Source organism: Vulpes vulpes, chromosome 13 (assembly GCF_048418805.1).
Source record: "Vulpes vulpes isolate BD-2025 chromosome 13, VulVul3, whole genome shotgun sequence".
NCBI lineage: Eukaryota > Metazoa > Chordata > Mammalia > Carnivora > Canidae > Vulpes > Vulpes vulpes.
The window spans coordinates 944,429-965,455 of record NC_132792.1 but is presented as its reverse complement, the minus strand read 5'-3'; the positions used below and the strand labels follow the sequence as shown (position 1 = coordinate 965,455).

Below are 21,027 nucleotides of genomic sequence, written 5' to 3'. Positions count from 1 at the left end.
ATAGTCTCAAAATTTTTTTTCATCTGCCCTCATTAGGATTATCATTCATAAACATTTACTAAGTACCTACTATGTGCCCTTAAGCATGCTAAAAACACTCACATTTGATGGATCATTGGATTTTCACAAAAGCTCTGAAAAGTAGGTTTTTCTCAAGGCATTTAGCCAATAAAGATAAAAGACTCAGAGGCCAAGTGACTTGTCTTATTTAAATAGCTTTGATAATTATCATTTTCTCCCTGATTTATGGTTATTTGAATGCAGTCTTTGGGGAGAAAATTCTCCGTCTGCATGACCTTGAGCAAATTCCTTAGGTTCATTGAACTTCAATTTCTCCGTCTATAAAACACAGCTAATTTTACACAAATCAACGTGTTGCCACGAAGACAAAAACAGCAAATTTTCTGACATATGGTATGTGCACACTGAGGGTTTGTGCTCACCCGCCCCAACCCTGCCTGCCTTATACTCTGAGCTTCCCCAGGAAGGGCCTATGGGGTGGCACCTCAATGGTCTGTTTTCCTTGGAAAAACCAATACTGGCCTGAAACCTAATAAGAGCACAGAAAAATCTGGCGGCGTGAATTGTCAGACAACTGAATGTCAGAGAATAAGAAGGTAATGGTAGGGTTGCTCAGGGTCACTGGAGGTCCATGCTTCCTCCCCAGGGCATGGAAGCCTGAGAGCTCAGCTGCTCCTAAGAATGACCTTCCTCTGGGCCAGGCCTTGCTCCAAGTGCCCCAGAATCAGTGTTCTATGAGTGGTCCCAGCAACCACATGGAGGGGATTACAGTATTTCCATTGGAGGGATGAATCAGTGGAATGTCAGAGTTTAAGTGACTTTCCCAAGGTTGCCATTGGGCATAAAACTGATCTGTTTGGCCCTAGCCTAGCTCTTTATCTTTCCTGTGTGCCTAGGTTTACGCTTCCACTGGGGGAGGCAGCTGTCAGCCATTCCAGTGCACAGGAGCATGTTTTCTGGGAGCACTCGGAACAGTGTCTCCTGCTATGTCTCCACCAGAGACGTGCTGTGAGGTGAGTTCACACTGATTGAACACCACCAGGCGCCACGTTTATCTTAACGGGAACAAGGTAGATATTAGTACAGCACTCACTTTATGGATTAGTAGGCTAAAGCTCAAAGTGGTTAGGAACTTGCCCAGAGTCACAGAACCAGTGTGGGCCTAGGTCTGGGTGATGGTCAGGCGGAGAGGAGCACAGTGCAGGGGCTAAGCTTCCAGGCTCTGGAAGCAGGGTTCCAATCCTGGCTCCCTTATCACAGCCATGCAACCTTGAGCAAGTGATCAAACTTTTCCATGTTTCTGTTTCCCCATCAATTCCTATTTCACGAGGCTATTGTGAAGTTTAGACAAGTTCATCATGCGTGCAGTTTTCAGTGATGAGCAGGTAGCCCGGGGCTGGGCTGAGTGCCCAATGGGAGCCAGAGCCTGCCTTGTGGGCCATGAGATGGGACCAGCAGAACATAGTCACTCATCTCGGATCTCAGTTGTATCAGCTCCAATGGCCCTGTGTGCAAAATAGGGTCCTCCAGGGAGCACAGTCCCCCATCTGCTCAGGTAGGGCAAAAGGAAGCTGTTCTGGAGAGCAGAGTGAGTAGGTGCTGTCCCCTCTCCCTTGGCCTCCTGCCTGAGCCTTTGCTCAATGATTCCTCATGGGAGAGCAGGGCCGGTGAGTCAGCCTGCAGGGACTTCTGCACCCTGTGGTACAAACAGCCCACGTGTCAGCCTGGTGCCTGCACCACTGCTCAGGATGCTCACTTCTCTAGTTGCAGCTGTTCTTCCCGTGAGAGGACCCCTCCGTGGGCCCTGTGGTATTTCAAGTGTCCAGCACATTACAAGGTGCATAGTGTGTTAGTTGTCTATGGCTGTGTAATGAATGGCCACAAATTGAACAGCCTGACACAACACACATGTATTATCACAATTTCTGGGGGTCAGGATGGAGCCCAGGCACAGCTTAGCTGGTCCCTCTGCTCTGGGTCTCATAGGCTGCTGTTGGAGTGTTGACCGAGCTGTGTTCTCATCTGCAGGCTCGACCTGGGACGAGTCCCCTTCCATGCTCACTCAGGATGTTGGCATAGTCCACTCCCTTATGGTTGTATGACCCTGGCTTCTCGCTGGCTATTTGGTGGAGGCCACCCCCAGTTCCTAAAGGCTGCCTGCAGCTTCTAGAAGATGCTGACAAGTCCTTGCTGTGTGGGCTCTCCTCACATGACTGCTTCCTTCACCAAGCTAGTAAGGGCTTTTGATTATGTTATGTAACACAGTCACGGGCATGACACCCCATCGCTTGTGCTGTATTGTATCCGTTAGAAGCAAGTCATGTTTTCGCCCACACTCAGGACAGGATAGCCCACAAAAGCATGAGTGCCGCGATGCAGAGACCGTGGGCCCCTCTTAGACTCTGTCGCACCCCCTGAGTGCTGCTTGTGATTCTGGACTTTGAGACAACCGAAGACAGCCTCGGCCGAAAGGCCCTCCAGAGGATGCCTGTGCCCCACCTGCCTTGCCTGTCCAAAGCTGGTCCAGGAATCTGTGAACCTCCTAAGCTGAAACAACCTCTTCCTCCCTTGCCTGTGACCCCATCTGGAAGCGAAGTCGAGTCTGCGGGCCCCGGCGGTGGGTGGAAAGGTGAGCTTGCATTCCCCACTTTTCCTGCGGGTTGTGAGGAATGACCAAGCCACACACGAACACACCAGGTCCGGGTGGGGGGACTCATTATTGGTGGTTGCTTGTGTCTTTGTCTGTCTCCACCGTGGGCTCCTTGAAGGGAGAGTCTCACCATCTCAGGGAAATCACTTAACCAACTGTGATAATAATTGCTAACATTTATCCAGCCCTCCTTATGTGCCAGGTACTGTAAGATGTGCTTTGCATACATAATTGCATTTTAATCCTCACAACAATGACTAAGAGATTTTAATAAATTCCAGGAGACAGAAAGCAGAGGGATGTGAGCTGACCTATAAAACAGGAGAAGCGGGAGGAAGCTAGAGTCTGGATCCTGGCAGCAGCCCTGCAGCCAGGGTTCTGCCCACGGGAACTCCAGGCGCCCAGGTCCCAGAGGCAGCGGGCGTGGGTGGTCTGGGGCCAGGAGCCAGGCTGGGAAGAGAGGTTATGGGGAGCTGCAGCTGGGGCCATCCCACAGGGCAGTCCCCCGCCTTCTTACCAATGGGGTCAGAGCGCGGGCGGAGATGCCAACCTGCAGACTCAGCCTGGCAGCTGGTGGCTGAAGCCTCGGGATCAGCCCCACGGGGAAGGCCAGAGCTGGGGCAGGCCCCACCATGAAACCCTTGCCCTTCTGACACAGGGGCTCCCGGCCCCCTCACTCCAGAAGAATCTCGTAGCTGCCCTGTCTTCCTGCTCTTTAGAGCCCAAGGTCAGAAGCATGAGCCAGGGGAGGCCGAGCAGAAAAGCAAGTCCTGCTGACCAGCACCTGAGGAAGGCACCCCGGCCCCTTCATCGTGCTTCCCGCATGAGAGCGGACGGCCAGGGACCGCCAGGCCTGCGAGGAAAGTCAGCAGCGCAGAAGAGAAAGATGAAGACAAATACATTAAAAAAAAAAAAAAAAAGGAAAAGAAAAAGAAAAAAAAAAGCCAGAAGAAACAGAACAAATTAAGTGAGAAGTCCTCTAAAAATACTCCAATTAACATACTCAGGGATGTCTGAGGAGGTCTTATCTCCATAAAATAAGACACCAGGGTGCCCTGGAAGGGAATGGTCAGACAGGCAGGGTGAGCAGTTAGAGTCTGAAATCCGAGGCGTCCCCTCGGGAAGCTGCACAGGACGAGAAATCAGAGGGGGTAAGTGTCCGAGGACCCAGAGGGGACAGAGGCTGGAGTTAGGTGCCGAGCAGGGGGGCACCGGCCAGAGCATGAGGATGGGCGGGGAGGGGAGAGCCTGCAGCGCCAAGGGGAGGCCGCCCTTCATACCCGGGCCTCCTGAAAGAAGAGGCCAAAGAAGCTGGGGAAACGATGACAGAAGGCAAATTACCTTAAAAATGCATAACACCTAGGACGAAAAGCAATCCTAAAACTTTCAGAGGGAAGGAAAACACTCATCAGGGAGGAGAGGAACCCCGGGCTGGCGTGGGCCCTCTGGCCGGTGACCGCTTACCACGTGAGGGCAGCCCCGTGGGGCACAAACCCGCGATCAGCGCCAAGGGGGACGGAGGGGCACGCAAAGCCCGCCTTCCGCTGGACTTCCTCGGGGTCGACGTGAGGGGACGCTCCAGGCAAACGAGGGAGTAAAACACCGAACACGAAGAATACAAATAGAGGAACACAGAGGCCTGGAAACGTGCAACAGAGGGAAGAGACCCGAGGACCATGGCCAGTGGCGCCTGGATGGCCACCCGGGTCCTGGCTCTGGGTGCGAGCCCCGCGGCTCCTGCCATCGTGCAATGGACCGTCTGTGACATTTCTGTCGCCGACACACGTACTTGGGAGCCGTCATTTCCCATGAATGGCACACCTGCCGCATGAAAAAAAGAAGTCATGGAGCAGAGGGTGCTGAGAAACACTTCTGGGTGTCAGCAGGGTCAGATCACAGAGATAACAAGGACACCTGGGCTCCGTGGCGCGGCGCATTACAGTTTATTTTCTCGTTGACGTGAGTTGGTCGGCGGGGGGGGGGGGGGTTGTTCCCCTCTGCCCAGGCCTCTTCCCCCTTGTGGCTCCTTCCTCCTTGTGAATCCGGGTCCTGGGATTCGGCTGGAGGCAGGCGGAGGGGGCCCAGGTCACGCCAGGCCCCAACTGGCTGTCATGCGGCCGCCTGAGCGTCTGCGCACCCTCTCCTGCTCTTTCCTCCCGTCTGCACTGTTTGTTTTTAATGAGTATGCATTTGAAAGTGAAGATGTAGGGGAAAATTTAAAGCTTCTAATTTAGGAAAGGAAACAGCGTCTGCTGTGCTCCTAGGTGGCAGCAAACCAGTGGCTTCGTGCACCTCCCCGGCTCATTGCACAACAGCCCCCGCTCGGCCTGGCCAGGCCCCCCTCCCCCCGTTACGGACGTGGGCACCCGGGCCCTGGGGGCACAGTGACCCTCCCCGAGTGACGGCGCGGATCCGACCACGGCTGCTGCTGCTGCTGCTTCGTCCTGGAAACCCTCCTATAGGCCCCGGAGACACTTCAAACAACAGCTTCTGCTTGGTTTAACGAGAGAGCAAAACGCTTGAACCTTTTTGGGTTTGTATTTACATATAGTAAAAAAAAATTCCAGAAAAAAATCGTAATAAAGTCATAGGGAGGTTTCTTGCATCTGAAAATGTCAGTTGTGTGCTGTGATGGGTTGACATTCACACGTTGGGGTCCCAGCTCCCGGAGGCCCACAGGGGGACGTGGAGATGGGCCTTTAAAGAGGAGATTGAGGTAGAATGAGGTCACCGGGGGGTCCTGACCCACTGTGAACCGTGTCTTTGTCAGAAGAGGTGACCAGGACCCCCGCGTGAGGACACGGGGCCTAGAGGCCATCCACGCACCAAGGACAGGCCTCAGGGGAAGGAATGCCGCCCGCCCTCACCTGGAGAATTAATTAATCCAGAAATCTCCAGGATCGGAGGAGTTAAAAATCCAGGAAGCTGCAGAAAGGAGTGGACGGGGAAAGTACGTTTTAATCGGTGTGTGCTCTGATTTCTGCGTGTAGCCTTTTGGATTTTATCTCGAAAATGAAATTTAAAGCACATGTAGGAGGTTTAATGAATTGGAACGTCTGCCTCTTGGCTTTTCCAAAGAGGGAAAAAAAAAAAAAACAAGTAAATCAAAGTTAGAAGGGAGGGCGTTCGCACTGTTTGAGAAACGTTATAAAGATAGATATTAAAGTCGGCCTTCCTAGAGTTCGGCCAGATTGCGGTGGACGCGTGGGGCCCGGTGCGCGAGCTCGCTCCGCGGCCGGCCCGGCCCTCCCCCCCCACCGGCCGGGGTGCACCTGCCCTCCGCGCGGGGGTCTCGCCCGTCAGCAGAGCCACCCGTCGTCAGTGGCCGTGACTACATTGAGACGCAAGCTCGTTGCTCAGGTGAGAGCGGCAGCGCCACTCAGAGCCGAGCACCAGCCAGGACGGTGGTTCCCCACCCGTATAGACGAGGGCCTGACGTGAGCGAAGGCATAAACTCTCGTCGCGAGTAAGTTAGAGGGCGCCCGGCAGAGGCAGACGCGGGTCTGAGCCGGAGCCACACACGAGGTCGCAGAAGTGCTCAGCGCTGGGGCCAAGGCGTCTGCTCTCACCCGCGGAAGGCCGCGAGCGAGCAAGAACGGGCCACAACCATGTGCACAGCGGGAGCACCGCGCCGGGCGGTGTTAGGTGCGTGTGCCAACCCCCCGCCCCCCACTCCGTGAAAGTGCGGCTGGCATCAGCCTTTCCGACGGGGCCCGCACGGCCAAAGCCCCCCCACCCCACCCAGGACCACGTGCCCCGTTATATCCTGCGAGTCCACGGGCAGGGATTTCACCTCAAGACGCAGGCGAGGCCACGCACGGGGCCGTGTGTTCAAAGGTGTGTGTTGTGGCGACCTCACCTTGCCTGCGTGCAGTGGACGCTCACTCGGGAACCACGGGGACGGCCCCTCGGTGCGCCCGCAGCGGCGCCGACCCTGACCCTGACCTCAGGCTCCAAGCCAGAGAGCCCCTGGGCCCGAGGAGTCACGGGGACAGGGAACCAGTCGGTTGCTAAGACGGGAGCGCGTGGGGTGTGGCGAGGCTGTGCCCCCGTCAGCAGAGTGGGGCCCGGGGAGGGGGCGAGCCCAGTGCGGGGAGGAGGGCGCGTGCTCGTGAGGACATGTGTGCGTTCGTGTGTGCACATGCATGTTCGTGCGTGTGTGTGCATGCTCACGTGTGTCTCGTGCACACACACAAGGATCCTGTTTGGGGCACAGTGAGAGAAGAAAGACAGGAAGGTGGGAGGAGGAAAGAAGAAAGCCCACAGTTGCTGGGGGTTACCTCCGTGCTGTGCAATTACGGGCAATTTTTTCCCTTCCATTGTTTGTTTCCCAAGTGTTCTGCATTGAACAAATATTGACTTAGTAATTAAAAAAAAATAGTGGTATGAAAAAGATAAAAGTACCTCACAAAGGCTCCCTGTTCCCCATTTTGCTGGGTCTAAACTCCCGGCTTTCCGGGCCTTCCTGGGGGTGGGTGGGCTTCAGTCCACCTGTCCACCAGGTGTGCCGACCCCGGTGGGACTTACGTGGGGAGGTTGCTGACCTGACCGCCCGTTGCACGGCTGGGAGCTCTTGCAGGCACGCAGGAGCCCAGGAGGATGAGCCGGGCCCACCCAGGGAGCCCCGCGGCGCTGCACATCTGAAGCACCGGGAAGCTCAGGTCACGGGCAGTGGATCTAGCCGGTTGAGGCTGTGGGCTGCAGGGGCTCAAGGCCAGCGTGGCTCCCTGGGATCCGGGGTGCACAGGGGTCTGAGAGTGTCGGTGGGACATGATAGGTGAGGTGCATGGTGAGGAAGGGGAGGCCCGTGGCTGCTGGGAAGGGAAGCCCGGTGCCCCGGCAGGAGGAGGGCCCAGGCAGGGCTGGGTGGCCTGGGCCCGAAGGCACATTTGGGGCTCCGTGAGTAGGATGCTGGGATGGGGGCAGGGTACTGGGTCCTAAGCATGAGGCCCTGTTGCTTTGAGGACGAAAGCTCCAGCCTTGCAGGGTGGTGGTGGTGGGGATGTCTGGAACAGGGCACCAATGTCACAGGTTTGCCTCTGTCCGTCCCCACAGGCTCTCGGGAGGCGTGGAGGAGACCTGGCCCCACCCACTGGAGTGGTGGCACGTCCCACAAGGAAGCAGCAGAGAGCAACCAAAAAGATGCGGCTCACTCACTCCCGGGGCTTGTTAGGTGAGGAGCGGTGTGTGCGGTTTGATGTCCTGGGCGCAGGCTCTCCCCGGAGGGAGGACCTGAGACACGAAATGTCTCCATCTGTGCCAGGTGTCGCCGTTGTACCAAGCAGGAGTCCTCCCTAGACATTAGTAGACTTTTGAAAACTGTGGCTAGGACCTGAGGCCAGAGCCCAGGGGACACAATGACCTCCCACCGTGAGGTCGTGTCTAGGCGGACATCTGGGGGCGTCTCCGGGAAGCGGAGACAATGCTGTGGGATGCAAGTCTCTGACGGAAGCTGCTGAAATTTTGGCATTAGGTAAGGATTCAGCACAGCTGCTCTGAGCAGGTGGGGGGCCAGGAGAGGTGTCGGGGGGTGCAAGCCTCCGTGGGGCGGGAGAGCCGGCACGGCACAGCTGCAGACGCCCCCCGGGGGACCAGCAGCGGGCGGGGGGCGGGTGCGGAGAAGCAGACCAGCAGGTGCGTCTGGTTGGGTTTCCAGCAGGTGCAATGGGAGGCCGGACCGAAGGAAGGCGATGACCAATATCCAATTCGGGCTGGAGTGCAGGGAGGGCCCCAGCTTGGGAGGGGGAGGAAGCAAACCCAGGGCTGGGGGGACTCGGAGAAGGTCGAAGGGTCAAGAGACTAGAGGAGGCTGGAGGCCCACCGCCCAGCTGTGGAGCGACCGAGGCCTGGGCAGTCGGGGGCCTGGGCGGAGGGCGGGATCTGCAGGTTTCCAGATGGTGCCGTGACTGCCGTGGGGGAGGCAGCGAAGACCGTTCTAGTTTAATACTGAGGATGAAGGATGGGGGCGGAGGGGCAGACCCACGTGCTAGAGCGTGGTCCTCAGTGGGGGGGGGGTGCTGTGCTTGTGGTGGAGGAGCCACAGCCACGACTGACCCTCCTGACCCTGTGCTGGGTGGGGGGAGGGCGAGGAGGCCCACCCACAGAGGCCTATCCCCAAGGACAGGAGCATCTGGGGGTGCAGAGGGAGCACAGTCCAGTGGCTGGGTTTTGGGGAGGAAGGGCTGACATCTCGGGGGCAACCCACAGACAATGACAGGAGGCACAGGCTCTGTCTGGGCCCGGCCTTGGGTCACTGGGGCATCAAGGACAGGGGTTCCAGCAGGGGAGCTGCTGGCCCTGCCAAGGATGGGGCCGTGCTGACGGAAATCCTGCCTGGGGTCCGCCTGTTCCTACAGAGCGCGTGGGATGCCATGGCCAGCGTGTGGCTGGTGTCGCGAGTCCCTGCGGAAAACCCGAGGATGTGCACAGAGGAGCCCTGGAGCAGGCTTGTGTGGGAGACAGCCCCCCACCCCCCGGTGCCGGGCTGAGAGGGCAGGTGGCACAGCAACACCAGCACTGGGGGCGGCCGAGGACTCAGCGGGAGGACACCGAGGAGGGCAGCCCCAAGGCTGAGACCCCAGCTGGCCGGCTGGCTGCAAACCCCAAGGGCTGTGTGCGGGCATTCCGGAGAGGATAGATCCACGAAGGAGGTAGATTTGCTTAATGGTGGGCGCAGACAATATTTAATGGCAAGCGAGACAATAAAACATGTAATTAGCCGACGTACCGCGCTGGCTGCCAGGGATTGTGATGAGAGGCACCGAAACACCACGAGTGGGGAGCTCACGGGGGGCTGCTGGGAGCCCTCACCCACTTGGGGGTGGCAAGGGGAGCCCTGGGGGGAGGCGGGCTTCAGAGTTACACAGGGGGGCATCAATCCTGGCTGCAGCTCAGGCCCAAGGGCCACGTGTTCATTTTCTCCGCCTAGAGAATGGAGTTACTAACAGCGCACACCTGCCAGAGCGGTTGTGGCGGTGCCGTGAGATGGAGAGCGTTGGGCATTCGGGACACTGCTTGGTCCTAGGGCTCCATCAGTGCTCTCACTGCTAATACCACTACCACTGTCATCCCCACCATTACCGTGACAACCACCATCGCCATCACCACCATCACTACCACTGGCATCATCATCGTTGCCACTGCCACCACCCTAATCATCATCACCATGACCACCCCCATCGCCATCATTATCACCACCACCATCAGCATCACCATCACCACCGCCGCCACCATGACAGTCATCACCATCGCCATCATCATTGATCCCACCTCCACATTGTCATAACCATCGCCTTCATAGCCATCGTCACATCACTGCCGTTGCCATCCTCATCACCGCCATCACCACTATCATCCTAGTATGTTATTATTGTTGTTTTTAATACTGGGAGCTATGCAAGCCCTAGGTCTTCTAGAAACAGCTGCGTGCAGTGACACATTGCATGTTAGGCCTTAGGGTCCATTCCCTGCATGGTGAGGACGAAGAGGGCTAGAGGGGAACTGGACGTGCACAGCCTCATGGAGCTTCAGTGTGTCTCAATAAACGCTGTCATTATAAATTCCACCACCACTGTCATCACAACCATCACCGCCATCATCACCACGGTGCGGGACCCGACACCACGCCACGCCTCACCTACCGTGTGACTTTGGAATCATTTCTCTTATTTGTGCCTCTATTTCTGTAGAGACAAAGCCAGGAGGAAAACAGATAAGCTCTGTAAATCCATTGTCCGTCCATTCGCTGCTTAAGCTCCTCTGTGGAGCCTCCCTGGGAGAGTCACCAGGGCTGCAGGGGTGGGGAAGCTCCGTAGCAGGGCCCTGTGCCCTCCCTCCCTTAGCCCTCCGTAGTGCTGGGCCCACCCCCTGCTGGCCGCATCTCCCCTTCTGTCCCATTAATCTGTTATTAGATATACATCTTTGGTTCCTATCAGGAAGCTCGTGAATTGGGCCATTATGGGGAAGAAAAGTGTTTTTCAATGATCACCGGGAGAGGAGACACCGCCAGCGCCGAGTGGAGGAGCAATTTAAGCCCAGGAAGGCCCTGCCATCCGTCTCCGTTTGCTGGGTAATTTGGGCTCAGAGCTGCCAGAGCAGATAGCAGCCCCAGAGCAGCATCGCCGCCACAGCCAGGCTGCAGGGCGAGGCCTTGTGTCCTGGTCATTATCTCAGGGAGGCTGAGTGAGGGGGTGGGTCAGGATGGAAGACTGGGCCTCCGGGAAGAGCGATATTCCACTGCAGGTGCACACGAACAGGGTGACCTCCACAGGGGCCTTGGGTCACTGGTTCAGTATGTGCGGCAGTCCCCGGGCAGCTGCGGAGATGGGGCCTGGGGTGGCCACTGCTGCTCCCCAGCCCCCCTTCCTAACTCCTGGTCCTGCCCATGTCCTCAGGTAGGACCCCAGGTAGGACCCAGCTGGACCCACGTCCCCAGATAGGACCCCAGGTAGGACCCAGCTGGACCCAGGTCCCCAGATAGGACCTCAAATAGGACCCAGATGGACCCAGGTCCCCAGATAGGACCCAGCTGGATCCAAGGGGTGAATAGGAAGGGAGAAGTCTGCAAGCAGAGCCTGGGGCGGCACGGGGCTGTGATGGACAAGAGTGGACGTGGGTGACTTCCCAATGGGAATCCAGAGATCCATGCCCACGCTTCCTCCTCAGCAGATCGCCAGCAAATCCCTGGAATTGGGAGTAACCCACCACCGACAGGTGGGCCAGGCAAGGGAGGCCTGGGAAGGAGGTTGTCTGTCCCTGTGAACCCTTGAGCCAGGTGGAACTCCAGGCCTCCAGTTGAGGGCTTTGTGGTCCCAAAGTGCTCTCACAGGCAGCTGGGTGGGGCCTCCAAGGGACAAGACTCTCCCCGGGCAGGGGCAGGGCCCACATTCTCCCTGGCGTCTGCTCGAAGTTCCTCCCAGCCCAGGGGGAGCCCAAGGGGCTCAAGACCTCAGTCATCAGCCGGCCCCTCCCCCCTGGGGCTGCAGGCTGCCCTGCCTCCTGAGCAGTGGGAGGGGCGCCGGGCAGAGACCCAGAGACCCAGAGACCTGGGCCCAAGTCCAGGGTAGCCCCCTGCTGACTTCCATGCAGCCCCTCCAAGAGGACAGCCCCAGACCCTCCTCTCCCACTGCAGGACCAGCCTACCGCTCGCTCCTCGTCTACACCCCGGCCCCCAGCCCGCCCCCCTGCAGGTTGGACGCCCAGCTCTGTGAGGGCACCTTACCACCTTGCTGCTCTAGAGACAGCACCGTGCCCCCGTGCCTAGGAAAGGAAAGGTATACAGTAAGCGCTCAGAAGGGGGTAGCGACATAAACATACGAGTATAAAACATACGCACCAAGTATCTGTGCTTTGCACAATCAGCCCCCAGCGGTTGGAGGAGGGAGAGAGCGCTTCTGTGTAGGGTCAAGGGAGAGCCCCGTAGGAGAAGGGGATGGGCCCTGCGAGAGAGGAGGACCCTGGGGGGCAGGTTGCGGGGGAAGCAGTCGGGCAGGAGGCACAGGCCGGGGGGGCAAGTGCTGGCACACGTGTCCGTGTGTCCGTGGGGCTGTGCTGATGCTCTAGTGTGTTTACATAACGCATGACCCCCCAGTACCCTCAAGCCATCGGGGGGAGCGGGAAGGTAGCTCAAGCCTCCGGAGTGCGGGCGTCAGGAGTGGCAGGGCCCAGCCTCTCGGGGGCTCAGAACCCTGAGCAGCGCCCCAACCCCGGGGCCAGCAGGAGCCCAGCTCGCGCCGACACTCAGGGACCCTGCGGACTTCGCTCCCAGCACCCCGAATGCTGCTGGTCAGCGCGGCCGAGGGAAAAGCAGAACCAGCCCAGGCTGGGGCGGCTGCCCCGGGAGCGGAGCCGTCACCGATGCGCACCGAGCACGGGCCCCGCTGACGGCCTCGGGCCTGCGTCCACCGGCTGCGGCGCGCCACCCTCCAGGAGCCAGCGCCAGCCCGACAGTGCAGAGGCCGCCGACACATTAGGGGGAACCGTTAAATCGGTGGAAGGACGCGGAACTCGCACACACGCAGATGCTGGACGGAGGCCCGCAAGCCCGTCGAGGAGCGGAATGGCCCCGGCAGGCTTGCGACGGAGGTGCTCCCGCACGTCGGGGGGCGGCTGGCCGTCTGGGGCCTGCAGCCAGCGCTGGCTCAGCTCTCACGCTGCCCTCGCTGGTGGACGCAGGCCTTCCCATGATGGGAGACTGCAGGCACTGGTGTCGGGAGAGCCGGTCCCTCCTGGGACGGTCAGCTCCCGCGCAGGCCTCCTGGGGCATCACGGGGTGACCCCTGGGGGCGGGGGGATGCACAGATGGGACACGGGGGGGACACCTGCTGAATCACGGACAGGTGCCTGTCCTGCCTGGCTTACCCTTAGTGGGGAGAGAACTTTATTTTTAACAGCCTCCATGTCTATTAATAAAAATATTAGCCAGTTACATGTCTTTCCCAGAGGGGAGAAAATTTCCATGGAGAACATTCCAGGTCTTAGAAGGAATACAAATGACTCCTGTCTGGTGTTAATTAAAACTCCGGCGCACCGCCTTCCCCTGAGACAGCAGGAGCTGTGGGCCTCGGGGACTGGGCGTCAGGCCTCATGGTGAGGCTGGGAGCGGCGGCGGGATGGCAGGGGGACCCCGTTATGTCCCCCACCCCCATCAGAGGTGCCACTCGGGGGGTCTGGGCTGCTCTAAGGGTCTCCACCAGGCAGCAAGGTTGCCCACCCCTCAGAAGCAGCACTGCTCTGGCCGGGTGTCAGGGGGACAGAGGACACGGGGGGGTCCTGACCTCGGAGCCTCCCGATAAGGATGCCCACTGGCAGTGAGGGAAGGTGTGGACAAGAGGTGGCACGTTCTCTTGTGACCACGGGCGGTGGTGGCTGGTCCTGGCATCGGCTGCTGCCAGCAGCGTGGTGCCCTGGGGGGCCGTTGGGGTGCAGGCCTGTGTCTGCGTCCTGGTTCTGGCCTGCTCCCAGGGCCCCCCGCCCGGCCTCTCCGGGGCCTCCGTCACCGCAGGAACTGCTTCGGGGTCTCCCAAGCCAGAGGGGCAGCGGTCAGGCGGCGGGGGGGGCCATCGGAAGCCGCGGACTCCTCGCAGGGAGCGGGACCCGCGTGGCAGCAGCGGGGCGTCTGTCCGTGAACCTGCACAGCAAGCCCGACACCCTTTGTCAGGGGGACGCCGAGGGGCCGGCGGCTGGGGCCGGGCTCCAGGGGGCTTGGGGCGGGCAGGGGAGCTCGTGCGGGACCTCCATGTCCACCGGGCCGGCCGTGCCTCTGCCGCCGGGGGGTGCGGCCTGCAGGAGGGGGAGTTACGTGACAAGGAGGGGCGTGTGCTTACTTTCCTCTTACTTTTTACATAAATTTTATTTTAGGCCCGTTTTTGATTTGCAGAGTCCTTTGCAGAGGCTTCCTGCGGATGGCACGGCCGCCGCCCCCGGTACCATCTGCCGTTGGCGGGCGGCGCTTACCCCGCGGAGCCCGCGCCGGCCCAGGAGCCGCCAGGGTCCGTCCTCGGCTCGGATTTTCCTCCTTTCCCGGCGCGCTTCTCCCGCTCCACACGGCATCCGGGGCGCCGATACACTAGTGGTGCTTCCCACACGGTGAGTGGAACCTCACATGCTTGCGGGAGGGACGCTTCCACCGTGGCGCGTGCACGGATGCAGAGGGCATCCCCGCGACCCCCCGGCCCCCCCCCCCCCCGGCACCCTGCCAGCCAGCGCTGCCCCTTGAGGGGACCGCCTGCAGCCCGAGCCCGACGCTCGTCCCTCTGTGTTCTGGCTGCTTCATGGAGTCTTGTCCCCGAGGGGCACCTGGGCTCCTGCAGACGAGGCAAAGGGAGCTGGTGAGAATCGCGCTAAGAAGGGGATGGAGTGAGGAGCCCACGCCCTGGCGCTTGCCCGGCTGCGTGGTTCTCCTCTCTGCCCTTCCCGCTCACTCTGCCCTGGGCGCCTGCACGCGCTGTCACCGCCCCGCCCGGCAGTCCTGGGCGGACCCTCCCAGCGGGCGATGTCACCTGTCGCTCTACTTGCCGACACCCACCAGCAGCATAGTTTGGGGGATTTCACCCTTCCCCGTGGATGGTTTTGCGCTCTGCTCCCCCGTCTGCTGTGGGCCCCTCCCGCTGCACCTTGCAGTCTGGAGGCTGACACCGGGGGCCGCGTGTGGCCGCGGTCGCCCCTGGAGGCCCTGGCCTCGTGCGCGGCTGCGGGAACATGCCGAGGTTGCTCTGCCCACGCTCTTACGGATACATTTAGGCCATTTCCACGTTTACCCTGCCACACTTTCCGAGGCGATGACGGACCTGGGGACACACCTCCGTGTGCACACGCGTGTGTGGGATCGCTGGGTTTGGCGCTGGGCGCAGGTTCAGCATCACGACGTCCTCGGTGCTTGCACGCTCGGTCAGCTCGGGCTGCGTAACAGAACACCCCAGACCGGGAGCTTCGGCAGCCGTGCTCCCTTCTACGTCTGGGCGCGGGAGTCGGCCACCGAGGTGCTGGCAGGCTCGCTTCTGAGAGGTGTGTCCTTGCGTGGCCGAGACACAGAGGTGTCCCCGACTCTTCTCGTAAGGCTGCCGACCCCATCACGGGGCTCCGCCCTCACGCCCTAGTCACCGTGGGTCAGGGCTCCAACACCTGAGTGTGGGGACACACGTGTTCAGGCCGTAGCACTGCTCTTCACACGGGTCTCACCGACGTGGGCTCAGACCACAGCCGCGACCTCTGCCATCCCCCCCATGTCCTCCCCAGCCTGTGCTCCCACTGGACCCAGCGAATCCTGCCCGTCTGCTGCGGGTGAGCTGCCCTCTTTGTTGTGATTTGCATTTCCCTGATTACTTGATGTAGTTTATTGGCCGTTTGTGTGTCTGTTTTCTGTGAAATCCACACTGATATATTTTTACATATTTTTCTTTGGGCTATTTTGTCTTTTCCTTGATGCATGGGGATTCTTTGCACATTATGAATACTAATATTTTGTTGATTATATGCATTAAAAGTGCCTCCTCCCAGAAGACAGCTTATCAGTTTATATTTGGACATAGTTTTTCTGCTTTGTTTCTGTGAAATTACTCACTTCTTCTGAGCTTTCAAATCTATTAGCATAAGGTAACTCAGTGTACTTCTTCTTTTGCATTTCCAGTATGTTCATTTCTGCATTGTCTGCTTCATCCAGCTTGTCAGAGACTGTCCTGTCATATTATTCTTTACAAAAAAAATGAAAACAAAAATCCAACTGTGATCTAGCTCTTTGGTTTTCTGTTTTTAAGTGTTTGCTTTTATCCCTTTTTATTTTCTTCCTTTTTTGGGGGGGGGGGGTTGCGATCGCTCTTTCTTTTAGCTTCTTTAGCTGAAAATGTAACGTACTTTTACTACTTTCCATTGTTTGCTAAGTGCATTTAGAGTTAGAGTTTACTGTCAAGTATTTAGTATGCTTTTTAATACCATTTGCCTTTAAATATTTTTTTAATAATAAATTTATTTTTTATTGGTGTTTGATTTGCCAACATACAGAACAATACCTAGTGCTCATCCCGTCAAGTGCCTCCCTCAGTGCCCGTCACCCATTCACCCCCACCCCCCGCCCTCCTCCCCTTCCACCACCCCTAGTTCGTTTCCCAGAGTTAGGAGTCTTTATGTTCTGTCTCCCTTTCTGATATTTCCTACCCATCTCTTCTCCCTTCCCTTCTATTCCCTTTCACTATTATTTATATTCCCCAAATGAATGAGACCATATAATGTTTGTCCTTCTCCGATTGACTTACTTCACTCAGCATAATACCCTCCAGTTCCATCCACGTTGAAGCAAATGGTGGGTATTTGTCGTTTCTAATGGCTGAGGAATATTCCATTGTATACATAAACCACATCTTCTCTATCCATTCATCTTTCGATGGACACCGAGGCTCCTTCCACAGTTTGGCTATTGTGGACATTGCTGCTATAAACATCGGGATGCAGGTGTCCCGGCGTTTCATTGCATCTGTATCTTTGGGGTAAATCCCCAACAGTGCAATTGCTGGGTCGCAGGGCAGGTCTACTTTTAACTCTTTGAGGAACCTCCACACAGTTTTCCAGAGTGGCTGCACCAGTTCACATTCCCACCAACAATGTAAGAGGGTTCCCTTTCTCCGCATCCTCTCCAACATTTGTGGTTTCCTGCCTTGTTAATTTTCCCCATTCTCACTGGTGTGAGGTGGGATCTCATTGTGGTTTTGATTTGTATTTCCCTGATGGCCAGTGATGCGGAGCATTTCCTCATGTGCATGTTGGCCATGTCCATGTCTTCCTCTGTGAGATTTCTCTTCATGACTTTTGCCCATTTCGTGATTGGATTGTTTGTTTCTTTGGTGTTGAGTGTAATAAGTTCTTTATAGATCTTAGAAACTAGCCCTTTATCTGATACGTCATTTGCAAATATCTTCTCCCATCCTGTAGGTTGTCTTTGAGTTTTGTTGACTGTATCCTTCGCTGTGCAAAAGCTTCTTATCTTGATGAAGTCCCAATAGTTCATTTTTGCTTTTGTTTCTTTTGCCTTCATGGATGTATCTTGCAAGAAGTTACTGTAGCCTTTAAATATTTTTAATGATTTTATTTATTTATGTATTTATTTTAGAGAGAGAAAGAGAGAGAGCATGCACATGCACACATGATGGGGACAGGGAGGAGCAGAGGAAGAGGGTAAAATCCCAAGCAGTGTCCATGCCCAGTGCCCAGCCGAAATTAAGAGCCAAAATTAAGAGTCAGATGCTTAACTGACTGAGCTGCGCAGGCACTCCTACTTTCAAATATGTTTAAACTCCCCAGTGTGAGTTTTTTATTTCTTTCTATTTTTGTAAATTTTTAAAAAAGAATTTTTTTATTTATTCCTGAGAGACACAGAGAGAGGCAGAGACACAGGCAGGGAGAGAAGCAAGCTCCATGCAGGGAGCCCGATGTGGGACTCAATCCCAGATCCCGGGATCACACCCTGAGCTGAAGGCAGATGCTCAACTAGTGAACCTCCCAGGCGTCCCAATGTGAGTTTTTTTTAAACTGTTGATAGTTCCATCAGCTCTTGGAAGCTTCAGTTATTATCTCTTCAAGTATTTATTTCTGCCCCTCTGTATTTTGTTTGGTATTATCGCCCTGTCCTTGAAGCTCTGTTCACTTTTCTTCATTTTCCCCTTGGTTCTCCAGACTGGATAATTTCTATTGATCTGTTCTCCAGTTCACTGAATTTCCTGACATCTCCAAGTTTCTATCAAGTCCAGTCAGTTAAGTTTTAATTTCAGCAATTGTAGCTTTCAGTTCAAGAATTGCCCTCAGTCCTTTTTCATGGTTATCTTTCGTCTGCTGGGATTGCCTATCTGTTCACTCATAGGATTACATTTCCTTTAAATCTTTGAAGATATCTTTCTGCATAGATTTACAATAATTGCTTTAAGGCCTTTATCTGTTGCATCTAGCACCTGGGCCATCTCACTTTCAATTCCAACTGAATGCTTCAGTTTTCTTGAGCAAGAATCGCATTATTTCTACTCCTTTGTGTTGTTGAGTGATTTGCTTTCCTTATTGAATTCTAGGCACTGTGGGTAGTTTGTGGTAAAGACTCCAGATTCTGTTTTCTTTCTCTGATGAGACTTGGTTCTCCTTTGGCAGGTGATTCAACTGCAGGCTGATGACCTGAAGTCCATGGAAGCTGAGTGGCACTCGCCATTGGTGCAGATCCAAGGAAGCACAAGGTATTTCACAAACTCCTCTGACCTGGAGGGTTAGAACCCGTGAACTCTGTGTGCCCTGTAGCTCTGGCAGGAGCTCATCATAGGCTTTGTCAGACGGGAGTCCAGAATAGCTCTTTCTCTAGGCTTTGGCTCCTGTTCCAGAGTTACGGCATTTCTGGTGCCCCCTCTTTGCTCAGTTCCCTGTTCTCTGTATCTCTACCCCACAGGCTGATTTATGCCTTCAGAGCTCAGAGGGACACCCATATCTGTTCAAACCCAACTCTCCAGGCCATGGCTGGATATTATCCCCAGGGGGATTGCTGGGCAATAGTAAGCTTCATCTTAAGACAGTTCCCTTCTCTCATGGATTGCATTCTTGCTAAAAAGACTTGTTTCCTTTATTTTGACAAGTGTTTTGGTTGTTGATGGAGAGAAGGACAATCCTTACCACTTGCTACATCCTGGTCAGATGTGTAAGCTCCTCCAACCCACGAGATTTTTAGGACAGCATTTATTAATTTTGTTATTATTATCAAGATATAAGGTCATCAAGTAAAATGCAGAGACCTTAAGAGTCCAGTTTGATGAAATTGGACAATTGTATACAGAACATTTCTGGTATCCCAAAATTTCTATCATACCATTTGGCATTTATTTCTCCTCCTTCGGAAGCGACCCTTGTTAGGATTTCTACCGCCATATGTTAATTGCAACTGTTCTGGAACTTCATATAAGTGGAATTATACAAAATGTACTCTGTTGTATCTGACCTTTCCATTCAACATTTTTGGCAGATTCGTTATTGTTGTGGAATGTATCAATAGCTCATTTTCCTTTCCTGTTGAATAACATTCCAGTGTATGACTATACCACAATTTTGATAATCTATTCTTTAGTTAATGGACATGGTAAAATAATATGTTATGTCATAACGAAACAATAAGGAACAAAGAGGGCAGGATATACTGGAGCTAATTTACAAATGTAGGGCCAAAGATGGTTGTGATTTTCCCAAGGTTGCATGCATGTCATGGTGGTGACACAGTGGGCAGGTGAGGGTGGTGGTGACAGTCTTGGTGCAGACTGGGATGGTACGGTGGTAATGCCCGCTGAGCACAGTGACATTAGTGATTATCTGAGCCATCTCTGCCACTCTGAGATCGCTCTGGGATGCTGGCCAGTGGACACAGCTGTAACCTCTGTGGCCATTGTTTGTGTGATATCTGAACTTGAGCCCCATAAGATAAGAGAAAGGACAGTGAAAGTTGTTTAGTCCCCACTCATCCAATGAGCATGATATCAAAGGCATGATTCAATAAAAGTGCTGTCACTTGGGCTCAGGGCTGTGCAGGAGCCAAGAAATTTATCTCAAGGGCAGGAGGGAGGTATCCTCTCTTGCAGGAGGGAAATGACGTTTGCACTGGATTTGGCCTCAAGGCACCGCACCTAGCTGTTGTCTACGGCTGTTGAGGAGCCCAGATGCTGAGGTGAGGGGATGAGGGGCCTCTCCTCGGCTGGCCCTGTTCCCTTGCCAACCACATGGGCAGCACTGCTTCTTCCCTCAGGGACATAGAGAGACCACGTGCTCTCTCTCTGCATCAGGGACACTGCCATTCTGGTTGCCACTTACGGACATGCCCCACACCCACCCAGAGCCCACATGGATGGGGAGCACTGCCACACCTGACTCTGGGTCCTCAAGGACTATGCCATAGGCATCCGGGTTCAGGACCAGATGGATGAAGGTGAAGGCTCTAGGCTGACACGTGGAGCCTCTGTCCCTTTGGAAGTGCTCCTGACAACACCCCCCACTCTGGGCTTCGTTTCCACCCAACTGGGCATCTGGGTTTGGTGACCTCTGAGCCTCTGAGTCTCCCTTCCATGTCTTTTTATACAGAGCTCCACTTTGCTCTGTTCACCAGACCAGGTTGGGATCAGGGGCTGCTGGCCTTCTTAGGCCTTGACCTCCTGCTATAAAGGACTGTTGTTTCATGGTTCAGACACAGCCTCAAACATTGAACAGATGCAGGTTTGAGTCTGAGTTATTGCTTCCCACTTGGGACCCTCCGCAAGCCACTCTGAGCCTCAGTTCCCTCGTCTGTAAAATGGGGATTATGAGCAGAACAAGCCTTCAGGCTGGTGGGGCTGGAAATGTCCTGTGGGAGGGCTGCTCCTGGGCTGTGGAGACATGTGAGTCCTGGATCCAGCATCAGGACAACTGATGTGACCTGGGGAAAGCACCGCAAGTTCTCGGAGCCCTAGTCATGAAATCAGAAATAAAGCCTGACCGTCTGGCCATTCTTTCATCTCAGGTGTGGTGTGCCCATCGTTAATGAATCCTCATCCAGGCTCTGTAGATAACACCCAGGTAGGGTGGCCCTGCCCCCTCTGGGGGGACCACACAGGTGGCACTGACATGGGGAGAGCTGGGAAGGGCCAAGAGATCCAAGAGAATTTGGGAAAAGGGGAAGGACACGGAGGAATTTCACCTTCGGGAGCTACAGGAATCAAAGCATGATGGTATTGGTGCAGAAACTGGTAACAGATGAAGAAGAAAGGCTAGAAATCCAAAAGCAGGCCCCTGTGCCTGTGGGAATTCACATTATAACAAGAGATGTTCTCTTAAATGCACGAGGGCAGGAGGAGTTCTTCAAAAATCTGTTTGGATGA

At 55.6% G+C, this 21,027-nt stretch overlaps 1 long non-coding RNA gene across 2 annotated transcripts; it reads left to right on the top strand.

The window, feature by feature from the left end:
• The first annotated feature begins 2,311 nt into the window (after positions 1-2,311).
• On the top strand, positions 2,312-20,668 carry LOC112909209 (uncharacterized). Of its 2 annotated transcripts, none has more exons than XR_011996481.1 (8): positions 2,312-2,650; positions 7,727-8,144; positions 9,028-9,321; positions 10,606-10,739; positions 14,049-14,257; positions 14,482-15,451; positions 18,296-18,378; positions 18,585-19,121. It is a non-coding gene; the product is annotated as an uncharacterized lncRNA (long non-coding RNA). The 2 variants fall into 2 exon arrangements; XR_011996482.1 differs by lacking the exon at positions 2,312-2,650 and adding an exon at positions 17,537-17,673 and having other exon boundaries at positions 7,823-8,144; positions 18,585-20,668.
• The last annotated feature ends 359 nt before the right edge of the window (positions 20,669-21,027 follow it).